Genomic DNA, 13,149 nt, shown 5'->3' on the forward strand with positions numbered 1-13,149 from the left:
GATTCCTATTTAGGCAATCCCTAGCTGCTGGGCTGCTCAGTCCTGGCCCTGGGGGTCTTCCGTACTGCTGGTTGTCACTCTGGCCTTGGTCTAACACACCTGAAACCAATAACGAAAGTTTCACTAAGATCCTAAAGCTGAGTGGGGTGTGTTGGGTTGGGGCGCTACAGGGCGGTGGACCCCTAGGGCCAGAACGGGGTGATCCAGCTATATTGTGTGCAAGTAAAAAGAGCTCCACTGTACTATTAGGCCTATGATATGAATTATAGTAACCGCCGTAATTATTGGGACGGTGAAGCATGTTTTCTTCTTTTGGCTCTATACTTCAAAAGTCTGAATTTGAAATCAAACAAATACAGTGGGGAAAAAAAGTATTTAGTCAGCCACCAATTGTGCAAGTTCTCCCACTTAAAAAGATGAGAGAGGCCTGTAATTTTCATCATAGGTACACGTCAACTATGACAGACAAATTGAGGGGAAAAAATCCAGAAAATCACATTGTAGGATTTTTTATGAATTTATTTGCAAATTATGGTGGAAAATAAGTATTTGGTCACCTACAAACAAGCAAGATTTATGGCTCTCACAGACCTGTAACTTCTTCTTTAAGAGGCTCCTCTGTCCTCCACTCGTTACCTGTATTAATGGCACCTGTTTGAACTTGTTATCAGTATAAAAGACACCTGTCCACAACCTCAAACAGTCACACTCCAAACTCCACTATGGCCAAGACCAAAGAGCTGTCAAAGGACACCAGAAACAAAATTGTAGACCTGCACCAGGCTGGGAAGACTGAATCTGCAATAGGTAAGCAGCTTGGATTGAAGAAATCAACTGTGGGAGCAATTATTAGGAAATGGAAGACATACAAGACCACTGATAATCTCCCTCGATCTGGGGCTCCACGCAAAATCTCACCCCGTGGGGTCAAAATGATCACAAGAACGGTGAGCAAAAATCCCAGAACCACACGGGGGGACCTAGTGAATGACCTGCAGAGAGCTGGGACCAAAGTAACAAAGCCTACCATCAGTAACACACTACGCCGCCAGGGACTCAAATCCTTTAGTGCTAGACGTGTCCCCCTGCTTAAGCCAGTACATGTCCAGGCCCGTCTGAAGTTTGCTAGAGTGCATTTGGATGATCCAGAAGAAGATTGGGAGAATGTCATATGGTCAGATGAAACCAAAATAGAACTTTTTGGTAAAAACTCAACTCAACGTGTTTGGAGGACAAAGAATGCTGAGTTGCATCCAAAGAACACCATACCTACTGTGAAGTATGGGGGTGGAAACATCATGCTTTGGGGCTGTTTTTCTGCAAAGGGACCAGGACGACTGATCCGTGTAAAGGAAAGAATGAATGGGGCCATGTATCGTGAGCTTTTGAGTGAAAACCTCCTTCCATCAGCAAGGGCATTGAACATGAAACGTGGCTGGGTCTTTCAGCATGACAATGATCCGAAACACACCGCCCGGGCAACGAAGGAGTGGCTTCGTAAGAAGCATTTCAAGGTCCTGGAGTGGCCTAGCCAGTCTCCAGATCTCAACCCCATAGAAAATCTTTGGAGGGAGTTGAAAGTCCATGTTGCCCAGCGACAACCCCATAACATCACTGCTCTAGAGGAGATCTGCATGGAGGAATGGGCCAAAATACCAGCAACAGTGTGTGAAAACCTTGTGAAGACTTACAGAAAACTTTTGACCTGTGTCATTGCCAACAAAGGGCATATAACAAAGTATTGAGAAACTTTTGTTATTGACCAAATACTTATTTTCCACCATAATTTGCAAATAAATTCATAAAAAATCCTACAATGTGATTTTCTGGATTTTTTTTCTCATTTTGTCTGTCATAGTTGACGTGTACCTATGATGAAAATTACAGGCCTCTCTCATCTTTTTAAGTGGGAGAACTTGCACAATTGGTGGCTGACTAAATACTTTTTTCCCCCACTGTATCATACCCCTATATGGATGGTGTTAAAAGATAGATGGGAGGTGTTGAATGGAATTGAAGGATGGGACTAATAACAACTAACAACAAACAATAACAAGATAACTAATAATCAATCAATCAATCAATTTTATTTTATATAGCCCTTCTTACATCAGCTAATATCTCGAAGTGCTGTACAGAAACCCAGCCTAAAACCCCAAACAGCTAGTAATGCAGGTGTAGAAGCACGGTGGCTAGGAAAAACTCCCTAGAAAGGCAAAACCTAGGAAGAAACCTAGAGAGGAACCAGGCTATGAGGGGTGGCCAGTCCTCTTCTGGCTGTGCCGGGTGGAGATTATAACAGAACCATGCCAAGATGTTCAAAAATGTTCATAAGTGACAAGCATGGTCAAATAATAATCAGGAATAAATCTCAGTTGGCTTTTCATAGCCGATCATTAGAGTTTAAAACAGCAGGTCTGGGACAGGTAGGGGTTCCATAACCGCAGGCAGAACAGTTTAAACTGGAATAGCAGCAAGGCCAGGCGGACTGGGGATAGCAAGGAGTCACCACGGCCGGTAGTCCCGACGTATGGTCCTAGGGCTCAGGTCTCTCAGTTGGCTTTTCATAGCCGATCATTTAGAGTTGAAAACAGCAGGTCTGGGACAGGTAGGGGTTTCGTAGCCGCAGGCAGAACAGTTGAAACTGGAATAGCAGCAAGGCCAGGCGGACTGGGGGCAGCAGGGTGTCATCATGCCCGGTAGTCCTGACGTATGGTCCTAGGGCTCAGGTTCTCAGAGAGAAAGAGAGAACGAGAGAATTAGAGAGAGCATACTTAAATTCACACAGGACACTGGATAAGACAGGAGAAGTACTCCAGGTATAACCAACTAACCCCAGCCCCCCGACACATAAACTACTGCAGCATAAATACTGGAGGCTGAGACAGGAGCGGTCCGGAGACACTGTGGCCCCATCCGAAGAAACCCCCGGACAGGGCCAAACAGGAAGGATATAACCCCACCCACTCCGCCAAAGCACAGCCCCCGCACCACTAGAGGGATATCCCCAACCACCAACTTACAATCCTGAGACAAGGCCGAGTATAGCCCACAGAGGTCTCCACCACAGCACAAACCAAGGGGGGGGGGGGCGCCAACCCAGACAGGAAGATCACGTCAGTAACTCAACCCACTCAAGTGACGCACCCCTCCCAGGGACGGCATGAAAGAGCACCAGCAGGCCAGTGACTCAGCCCCTGCAACAGGGTTAGAGGCAGAGAACCCCAGTGGAGAGGGGAACCGGCCTGGCAGAGACAGCAAGGGCTGTTCGTTGCTCCAGCCTTTCCGTTCACCTTCACACTCCTGGGCCAGACTACACTCAATCATATGACCTACTGAAGAGATAAGTCTTCAGTAAAGACTTAAAGGTTGAGACCGAGTCTGCGTCTCTCACATGGGTAGGCAGACTGTTCCATAAAAATGGAGATCTATAGGAGAAAGCCCTGCCTCCCGCTGTTTGCTTAGAAATTCTAGGGACAATTAGGAGGCCTGCGTCTTGTGACCGTAGCGTACGTATTGGTATGTACGGCAGGACCAACTCGGAAAGATAGGTAGGAGCAAGCCCATGTAACGCTTTATAGGTTAACAGTAAAACCTTGAAATCAGCCCTTGCCTTAACAGGAAGCCAGTGTAGGGAAGCTAGCACTGGAGTAATATGATCAAATTTCTTGGTTCTAGTCAGGATTCTAGCAGCCGTATTTAGCACTAACTGAAGTTTATTTAGTGCTTTATCCGGGTAGCCGGAAAATAGAGCATTGCAGTAGTCTAATCTAGAAGTAACAAATGCATGGATTAATTTTTCTGCATCATTTTTGGACAGAAAATTTCTGATTTTTGCAATGTTACGTAGATGGAAAAAAGCTGTCCTTGAAACAGTCTTGATATGTTCGTCAAAAGAGAGATCAGGGTCAAGAGTAACGCCTAGGTCCTTCACAGTTTTATTTGAGACGACTTTACAACCATCAAGATGAATTGTCAGATTTAACAGAAGATCTCTTTGTTTCTTGGGACCTAGAACAAGCATCTCTGTTTTGTCCGAGTTTAAAAGTAAAAAGTTTTCAGCCATCCACTTCCTTATGTCTGAAACACAGGCTTCTAGCGAGGGCAATTTTGGGGCTTCACCATGCTTCATTGAAATGTACAGCTGTGTGTCATCCGCATAGCAGTGAAAGTTAACATTATGTTTTCGAATAACATCCCCAAGAGGTAAAATATATAGTGAAAACAATAGTGGTCCTAAAACGGAACCTTGAGGAACACCGAAATGTACAGTTGATTTGTCGGAGGACAGACCATTCACAGAGACAAACTGATATCTTTCCGACAGGTAGGATCTAAACCAGGCCAGAACTTGTCCGTGTAGACCAATTTGGGTTTCCAGTCTCTCCAAAAGAATGTGGTGATCGATGGTGTCAAAGGCAGCACTAAGGTCTAGTAGCACGAGGACAGATGCAGAGCCTCGGTCTGACGCCATTAAAAGGTCATTTACCACCTTCACAAGTGCAGTCTCAGTGCTATGATGGGGTCTAAAACCAGACTGAAGCATTTCGTATACATTGTTTGTCTTCAGAAAGGCAGTGAGTTGCTGCGCAACAGCTTTTTCTAAAATTTTTGAGAGGAATGGAAGATTCGATATTGGCCGATAGTTTTTTATATTTTCCGGGTCAAGGTTTGGCTTTTTCAAGAGAGGCTTTATCACTGCCACTTTTAGTGAGTTTGGTACACATCCGGTGGATAGAGAGCTGTTTATTATGTTCAACATAGGAGGGCCAAGCACAGGAAGCAGCTCCTTCAGCAGTTTAGTAGGAATAGGATCCAGTATGCAGCTTGAAGGTTTAGAGGCCATGATTATTTTCATCATTGTGTCAAGAGATATAGTACTAAAACACTTAAGTGTCTCTCCCGATCCCAGGCCCTCGCAGAGCTGTGCAGATCCAGGACAGCTAAGCCCTGGAGGAATACGCAGATTCAAAGAGGAGTCCGTAATTTGCTTTCTAATGGTCATGATCTTTTCCTCAAAGAAGTTCATGAATTTATCACTGCTGAAGTGAAAACCATCCTCTCTTGGGGAATGCTGCTTTTTAGTTAGCTTTGCAACAGTATCAAAAAGAAATTTTGGATTGTTCTTATTTTCCTCGATTAATTTGGAAAAGTAGGATGATCGAGCAGCAGTGATGGCTCTTCGGTACTGCACGGTACTGTCTTTCCAAGCTAGTCGGAAGACTTCCAGTTTGGTGTGGCGCCATTTCCGTTCCAATTTCCTGGAAGCTTGCTTCAAAGCTCGGGTATTTTCTGTATACCAGGGAGCTAGTTTCTTATGACAAATGTTTTTCGTTTTTAGGGGTGCAACTGCATCTAGGGTATTGTGCAAGGTTAAATTTAGTTCCTCAGTTAAGTGGTTAACTGATTTTTGTCCTCTGACGTCCTTGGGTAGGCAGAAGGGGTCTGGAAGGGCATCAATGAATTTTTGTGTTGTCTGAGAATTTATAGCACGACTTTTGATGCTCCTTGGTTGGGGTCTGAGCAGATTATTTGTTGCGATTGCAAACGTAATAAAATGGTGGTCCGATAGTCCAGGATTTTGTGGAAAAACATTAAGATCTACAACATTTATTCCATGGGACAAAACTAGGTCCAGAGTATGACTGTGGCAGTGAGTAGGTCCAGAGACATGTTGGACAAAACCCACTGAGTCGATAATGGCTCCGAAGGACTTTTGGAGTGGGTCTGTGGACTTCTCCATGTGAATATTAAAATCACCAAAAATTAGAATATGATCTGCTATGACTACAAGGTCTGATAGGAATTCAGGAAACTCAGAGAGGAACGCTGTATATGGCCCAGGAGGCCTGTAAACAGTAGCTATAAAAAGTGATTGAGTAGGCTGCATAGATTTCATGACTAGAAGCTCGAAAGATGAAAACGTCATTTTTTTTTTTGTAAATTGAAATTTGCTATCGTAAATGTTAGCAACACCTCCGCCTTTGCGGGATGCACGGGGAATATGGTCACTAGTGTAACCAGGAGGTGAGGCCTCATTTAACACAGCAAATTCATCAGGCTTAAGCCATGTTTCAGTCAGGCCAATCACATCAAGATTATGATCAGTGATTAGTTCATTGACTATGACTGCCTTTGAAGTGAGAGATCTAACATTAAGTAACCCTATTTTGAGATGTGAGGTATCACGATCTCTTTCAATAATGGCAGGAATGGAGGAGGTCTTTATCCTAATAAGATTGCTAGGGTGAACACCACCATGTTTAGTTTTGCCCAACCTAGGTCGAGGCACAGACACAGTCTCAATGGGTATGGCTGAGCTGACTACACTGACTATGCTATTGGCAGACTCCACTAAGCTGGCAGGTTGGCTAACAGCCTGCTGCCTGGCCTGCACCCTATTTCACTGTGGGGCTAAAGGAGTTAGAGCCCTATCTATGTTGGTAGATAAGAGGAGAGCACCCCTCCAGCTAGGATGGAGTCCGTCACTCCTCAGCAGGTCAGGCTTGATCCTGTTTGTGGGTGAGTCCCAGAAAGAGGGCCAATTATCCACAAATGTTATCTTTTGGGAGGGGCAGAAAACAGTTTTCAACCAGCGATTAAGTGCTGAGACTCTGCTGTAGAGCTCGTCACTTCCCCTAACTGGGAGTTAGGGGAAGTGGACACGCTGTGTCCATAATAAGTGTATGGGTTATAGGTTGGGAGCTTTTGTGAAGGAGCACAGTTAGAAAGATATGGCATATAGAAGCAAACCGGATGGACATCATGAAAATGATCGGAGAGGTTGAGAGTAGAAGAAGTTCAGGAGAAAGAACAAACAAAATGTAATTACTGTAAAATTGACTGTGTCCATAAAATGTAGATAGTGGGTATGGGCTGGAAGTAGAGGCCTAGGCGTTGTTGTTCACTAGTTTACTCCAAGTGGGGAAAGGGTGGCGGGGTTGGAAAGTAATAAAGGGGAATATATATATATTTTTAAAGGATATGTATGTGTATGTATGTATGTATGTATGTATGTGTGTGTGTATGTGTGTATATGTGTATGTATGTGTATGTGTATATATATGTATATGTGTGTATGTATGTATGTATGTATGTATGTATGTATATATATATATATATATATATATATATATATATATATATATATATATATATATAAACATGGGGGATTGGAAGTGATGCAGACAATTACATTGATGGAAGTTACAATCTATCTGCAATATTAAGCCGATCTACCCCCAAAAAAGAAATAAAAAAAATAATAAAAAAGTATCATACCCCCAAGACATGCTAAACTCTCACCATTACAATAACAGGGGAGGGGAACATATATATTTTTTTTTGGGGGGGGGTATGATATTTCTGCGTCTATAACGTTCTCACTCATCATTATTCACGATTCATTCAGGATTATCCATAATCATGGTAGCATCCACATTCGTGTAGATGCGTTCAGAAACATATTCTTATTTGCTGGCATCATTGAAAAACGGTCCAGCGGGAAAGCGCGTAGCCTCCATTTAGCTATTCCAGTGCATACAGATGATATGTCTTTTTTACCCTGACCCTATTCCTACCCATTAATAATGGGCCATTCTAAATTGAAACTAATTTTACATATAAGTAAAGACAATATTTAATTGAGAATAGTCTGATGGGTGAAGGAACAGAGCACAAGCTTTTTTTGCAACTTTCTCAAATCATCAATAGCCTATAGTCGCATCATACAGCCCCCCCAAAAAATGTAAAAAAAATATGTTTTGATTTCTAAGACATTCAAAAGGTTTGTATAATTCACAACTAAAGTTGCCAAATAACTCGAAATGATCAATTTTACCCTCAGCATAGCCAATTCATATTCGCATGTCACGTTCATTCATAGACGGGTCAGACCAAGGCGCAGCGTGATATGCATACATGTTTATTTTAAACTTAATAAACACCGACAAAACAATAAACGAAACGTGAAGTCCAAGGTAGACACAAACAACCTACCTTATACGGAACAAGATCCCACCACCCACTAGTGCCAATAGGCTGCCTAAGTATGGTCCCCAATCACAGACAATGAGCGACAGCTGCCTCTGATTGGGAACCACACCGGCCAACATAGATCTAGAACTACTAGATCCTAAACATAGAAAATCACACCCTGGCTCAACAAATAATCCCCCCCCCCCCCCAAAGGTGCGGACTCCGACCGCACAACATAAACATAACAGGGTAGGGGCCGGGTGGGCATTCCGCCTCGGAGGCGGATCCGGCTCAGGGCGTGACGACCTCTCACTCTTCGCCTCCCTGTTGCGCCCCTGGTCTGGTCTAGACCTCGGCGCGTTGCTTCCCCTCTCCTTCCTCCCACTACACTCCAAGACCTGTCTGGACCCTGGTGTGGGAGATCCAGAACCTGGAGAGGGGCTGACGTCTGGGTCTGGACTGGAGCCGCTGACCGGAGCTGGACCGGGCACCGGTGGAGCGGACTGCTCAGGCTCCGGACTGGAGCCGCTGACCGGAGCTGGACTGGGCACCGGTGGAGCGGACTGCTCCGGAGTAGAACAGCTGACCGGAGCTGGATCAGGCACCAGTGGAGCGGACTACTCTGGCTCCGGAGTGGAGCCGCTGACCGGAGCTGGACTGGACCCCGGTGAAGCGGATTGCTCTGGCTCCGGAGTGGAGCAGCAGACCGGAGCTGAACTGGGCACCGGTGGAGCAGACTGCTCTGGCTCCAGAGTGGAGCAGCTGACCGGAGCTGGACTGGACCCCGGTGAAGCGGATTGCTCTGGCTCCAGAGTGGAGCAGCTGACTGGAGCTGAACTGGGCACCGGTGGAGCGGATTGCTCTGGCTCCGGAGTGGAGCAGCTGACCGGTGCCGTACCAGGCACCGGTGGAACAGGCACGGGCCGTGCCGGACACACGCACCACTGGCTTGGTGCGAGGAGCAGGAACAGGCTGGACCGGGCTGGCGACGCGCACCACTGGCTTGGTGCGGGGAGCAGGAACGGGCCGTACCGGACTGGCGACGCGCACCACTGGCCTGGTGCGGGGAGCAGGAACAGGCCGGGCCGGGCTGGTGACGTGCACCACTGGCTTGGTGCGAGGGAGAGGAACAGGCCGGGGCGGGCTGGCGACGCGCACCACTGGCTTGGTGCGAGGGACAGGAACAGGCCGGACCGGGCTGGCGACGCGCACCACTGGCTTGGTGCGAGGGGCAGGAACAGGCCGGGCCGGGCTGGCGACGCGCACCACTGGCTTGGTGCGAGGGACAGGAACAGGCCGGACCGGGCTGGCGACGCGCACCACTGTCTTGGTGCGAGGGACAGGAACAGGCCGGGCCGGGCTGGCAACGCGCACCACTGGCTTGGTGCGAGGAGCAGGAACAGGCCGGACCGGGCTGGCGACGTGCACCACTGGCTTGGTGCGGGAAGCAGGAACGGGCCGTACTGGACTGGGAACACACACCACTGGCTTAGTGCGGGGAGCAGGAACGGGTCGGGCCGTACTGGGAACACGCACCACTGGCTTAGTGCGGGGAGCAGGAATGGGCCGGACCGGACTGGCGACACGCACCACTTGCTTGGTGCGAGGAGCGGGACTGGGTTCCTTTATTAACCCCCGCTCCTTCTGCTGCCTAACCAGCTCCTCTCGCCGTGCCTCTACACTTTCCTTCTCCCTTTTAGCCTCCTGTAGCACCTCCCTCTGACCGAATAACTCCTGCTCCCTCTGAACCAATAGCCCCCGTAACATGGTGGCCTCCTCTCCTAACCTACAGATTCGCCCTTCCACGGCCTCCTGCTGCCTCGTCATCCACCCCGTGTGCCCCCCCCAATTTTTTTTCTTGGGGTTGCCTCTCGGGTCTCCGTCGTCGGCACGGTTGGCGCCGTTTCTCCTCTCCTGCCTGGGCATCTACCTTCGCCCATGGCCCTTTCCCTGCAAATATCTCCTCCCATGACCACCATTTGCCCACCTGTGACATGGCTATTCGCTCCTCCTGGGCACGCTGCTTGGTCCTTGTTTGGTGGGATCTTCTGTCACGTTCGTTCATAGACGGGTCAGACCAAGGCGCAGCGTGATATGTATACATGTTTATTTTAAACTTAATAAACACCGACAAAACAATAAACGAAACGAAACGTGAAGTCCAAGGTAGACACAAACAACTTACCTTATACGGAACAAGATCCCACCACCCACTAGTGCCAATAGGCTGCCTAAGTATGGTCCCCAATCAGAGACAACGAGCGACAGCTGCCTCTGATTGGGAACCACACCGGCCAACATAGATCTAGAACTACTAGATCCTAAACATAGAAAATCACACCCTGGCTCAACAAATAAGAGTCCCCAGAGTCAGGGCGTGACAGCGCACCTGCTCCGGAATGGGAAAAATATCCTTTCTATTTTATTCAGCTAAGTTCGATTATATTATTCTTACTATAAAATCATAAATAAATAAAATAATGGCATGGGACTTATAAGCACATATTTTCAGCTAAATGAACAAGCCTATAGCCTATGGCATGGAGCATAGCCAGATAACATACAGTAGGCCAACTTATATGCTGTTCTTCAGAAATACATTTTCTTCGTATCATAATGTTTCTTTAGACCTGACTAAAATAAATAATGGATTTATTGTGATGGTGTATATTAAATGTATTTATTATACTTTTTTTAAATGTAGATGTTCCAAAGGCGTGCGTCAGCGGCTTGTATGTAGCTCTTATGCTTGGATGCCTGGAGATGCTAAACGTGTTTATGTTAATGAATGGTCAATTACCATGAGACTGGCAGACTTTTGCATTACAATACCTGGCTGAAAAAATGTCATGACCGCAACAGCTCATGCATGGGTGTAAGCATGTGTAGGAGGATTGTGCTGACATTATGAAGTAATAAACATCCCTATCAGAGCTATTCCATGTGGATGTGGCATTATAGGAGAATACTTTTTACATGAATATTCACAGACACACTGTATATACAGACTCAGGCGTACTGTACTGTATATGTATACATTTGAACACTTGACGTAATCCCGCTTTGACGTTATATATGAATGTCCTTGCCTTTGGTGGTGTGTGTGAACATTGGATATGACACGGAGTGGTGGTCAGCGTAATCTAGGCGTGATGATTTTCCTCTGTTTTACACGCATACTGTACATGTTTTCTGTCCAGCTCTTTCTATTTTCTCTTTGTCTTTCAAGCGTACACACACACACACATACAGTCTTGTACAACTAACCTTGTGGGGACACACAATTCAGTCCCATTCAGAATCCTATTTTCCCTAACCCCTAAGCCTAAGCCTAAGCCTAAGCCTAACCCTAACCCTAACCCCAACCTGTACCCTTACCCTAAACTTAACCTTAACCTTAACCTTAACCTCAACCCTAACCCTAAAACCAAACCTTAACCCTAAACCTAACCCTTGCTCCTAACCCTAAAACTAACCCTAACCCTAAACCTAATTCTAAGCCTAACACTAATTCTAACCTTAACCCTAAACCCCCTAGAAATCGCATTTTACCTTTTGGGGAACAACAAAATGTTCCCAGTTGGTAAAATTTTTGTTCGTTTACTATTCTTGTGGGGACATCTGGTAAAATGCTGAGAATTGTTCAGCTCTATGCCATTCCAGTATGAACCCCTCTCTATCTCTTTATTCCGTCTTGTCCCTGTCAGGTCTGGAGAGCCAGAGCCTCCTCCTGTCCCTTCTGTCCCCCAGCCTCTGTCTCTCCCCAATGTCATTATCTGGATGATCGAATGCTGGATTGAATAATGGCCCCTGAGTGTGTGTGTGTGTGTGTGTGTGGTCCAATGCAGCCATTGTTATCTCAATATCAAATAATTTCGGTGTAACAATTGACACTTCGCTAAGCCCCACCCCTTTGGTTACTGTTGCTAACGCTGACAAGTTTAGCCTTTTATCTTCCAGCGAACATGGAGAACTCCCAAAAGAGGTACTCAGTAACTTTTGGAGACAACCATCCCTTATATCAGATAGGACCAGACAAAAGGACTTTCAATATGCCTTTGAAGGTTATATTCATAAAATTAAAATAACGCAGGAGCGCGACACAACAAGTAGGAGGACTAGAATGGAGGCAAAAGCCAACCGGTCCCAGTGTAAGGGAGAAACCCCACCAGCTGACCAGTTAGGCAGAGGCGGATGAAATAAAGGAGCAAGATTGTTCCAGCACTGCAGGGTAGGTCTCACAATCATTTAAAAATCATACTACACTGAACTAAAATATAAATGCAACATGTAAAGTGTTGGTCCCATGTTTCATGAGCTGAAATAAAAGATCCTAGAAATGTTCCATTCACACAAAAAGCTTATTTCTCTCAAATTGTGTGCACAAATTTGTTTATATCCCTGTTAGTGAGCATTTCTCCATTGCCAAGATAATCCATCCACCTGACAGGTGTGGCATATCAAGAAGCTGATTAAACAGCATGATCATTACACAGGTGCACCTTGTGCTGGGAACAATAAAAGGCCACTCTAAAATGTGCAGTTTTGTCACACAACACAATGCCACAGATGTCTCAAGTTTTAAGGGAGTGTGCAATTGGCATGCTGACTGCAGGAATGTCCACCAGAGCTGTTGCCCGAGAATTGAATGTTCATTCCTCTACCAGAAGCTGCCTCCAATGTCATTTTAGAGAATTTGGCATAACGTCCAACCGGCCTCACAACCACAGACCACGTGTAACCACGCCAGCCAAGGACCTCCACATCCAGCTTCTTTACCTGAGTGATTGTCTGAGACCAGCCACCCAGACAGCTGATGAAATTGTGGATTTGCACAACCGAAGAATTTCTGCAAAAAACTGTCACAAACTGTCTAAGGGAAGCTCATCTGCATGCTCGTCCTGACTGCAGTTCACTGTTGTAACTGACTTCAGTGGGTAAATGCTCACCTTCGATGGCCACTGGCATGCTGGAGAAGTGTGCTCTTCACAGATTAATCCCGGTTTCAACTGTACTGGGCAGATGGCAGATGGCGTTGTGTGGGCGAGCGGTTTACTGGTGGTGGGGTTTATGGTATGGGCAGGCATAAGCTACGAACAATGAACACAATTGCATTTTGATCAATGGCAATTTGAATGCACAGAGATACCGTGACGAGATCCTGAGGCCCAT

Source organism: Coregonus lavaretus (assembly GCF_964263955.1).
Source record: "Coregonus lavaretus genome assembly, chromosome: 31".
Taxonomy (NCBI): domain Eukaryota; kingdom Metazoa; phylum Chordata; class Actinopteri; order Salmoniformes; family Salmonidae; genus Coregonus; species Coregonus lavaretus.